At 36.4% G+C, this 1575-nt stretch overlaps 1 long non-coding RNA gene across 1 annotated transcript in view; it reads left to right on the top strand.

Annotated features, from left to right (window-relative positions):
- The window catches only part of LOC116705401 (uncharacterized), a 16374-nt gene extending 14909 nt beyond the window's left edge, over positions 1-1465 (top strand). The window contains exon 3 of the long non-coding RNA XR_004335928.1: positions 1234-1465. This is a non-coding gene — a long non-coding RNA (uncharacterized LOC116705401). The remainder of the gene's footprint in view (positions 1-1233) is intronic.
- The last annotated feature ends 110 nt before the right edge of the window (positions 1466-1575 follow it).

Here is a 1575-nt window from a genome sequence, read left to right as displayed (position 1 = left end):
GTTGTGAGTAAAAGTGAGCCAACAAAAAACAACAAAAACCTAATTACTTCTTGTGGCCTGCTTATTCACAACGAGTACAAATAGTGATGCAGATTAAGACAAGACAATTTCCTACACATGGGCTACATGGGCATGGTTCAAATTGATCATCTACTTAGCCTACTAAACACTCAAAAGAATTTCGTTCCTCATGCCAAGAGACAGTTTCTGTCATGTTTACAGTATCTATAGTATGTCTGTTCCAACTCTTTGGCATCCTGACCTGCTGCTTTGCAATTTTTAAACACCTCATCTCCTGTTCTACACTCACACTATCCTAATAATTTTAAATGTGGTGCTGTACTGATATTTTGTACTGCTGAAAAACTCTCAGGTAATTTAATACCATTTTCAATCTTTCTAATGAAACTCACAAATGCAAAGATTAGGACATGAACACAAAGAGTTGGAGTTAAAATATATTTCACATTATATAGAATTTAGGAAATTATTTCACAATTAAGTTGTATTACTTTACTCATTACATTCCTGATTTATTTTGTTAATGGGATTTTTTTTTTTACAATTGTAATGTTAATAACATTTAATTCCAGGTAAGCATGAACACGATTCAAATTACTGGGATGCTATAAAAAGTGTGGGGGGGAGGGAATTAAAAAAGTCTCTCTGATGCCCAGGGGGCAGTATTGGCTGTACATAATCCAACTAAAACTGCAATATTGAATATTAACCTTTGTAGTTGTATTGGTATACTGCAAAAATATTTTGCCAAGAGTCATATAAAAACAGTTGTTCAGCTGGGTGTTGACTTAAGTACAAATTGAACTTTGAGAAGAGGCGTGTAACACGCCTAAGGAGATTTTTGCTTTGGTCTTTTTATGTACAACCTGTAAACAAGATTGTTTACTTCTGCTGCTAAGCAAACACATTGGAGTTCAACCAACAAAACATAAAGCAGGTTTGATAGAGACACAACAGATCCTGAGGCCCAGGATCAGCAGCACTAATGGGATTAGATCTACCATGCACACACCAAACACCAGGCTGGGCACTGGCAGGAAAGCTCCAGACCTACTCTTTTACTAAAAGTCTAAAGATTCCGTCATTGTGACTGACATGGAAATGCATTACTATTTCAATTTAAATCGGAAATAGTCATAGACATAGATGTTCTTAGTAATATAAAGTGAGGTCTTTTGAAATTCTCTTTTTTTTTTTAATTCCACCCCTAAGGGGCAGCAGAGGCCTGCATTTACCGGAGGCAGGTCATCTTTGAGCAATGACTGTCAAGTGGGACCCTCTTGTTTCCACGAAAAAGAAAACAGCAGTAAGGAACAAAGGACCGAAGTTTAACAGACATGCCAACTAAAAATCATAGTAAGCCTGTATTCCAAGTTTTAGTGGGAACATGTTTGTATTATTTGCCTTTTTTGTTGATTAGCTGATTCAATGTTGGCAAATTAAGTTTTACAGGAGAAACAAAAATGGTAAGTTTTAAGGGAGGAACAAATCCTCTTTTTTTCTTTGACACACGCACACACACACACACACACACACACACACACACACACACAC

Source organism: Etheostoma spectabile, chromosome 17 (assembly GCF_008692095.1).
Source record: "Etheostoma spectabile isolate EspeVRDwgs_2016 chromosome 17, UIUC_Espe_1.0, whole genome shotgun sequence".
NCBI classification, from domain to species: domain Eukaryota; kingdom Metazoa; phylum Chordata; class Actinopteri; order Perciformes; family Percidae; genus Etheostoma; species Etheostoma spectabile.
Note: the sequence above shows the minus strand (reverse complement) of the source record. Positions and strands in the feature narration are given on the sequence as shown.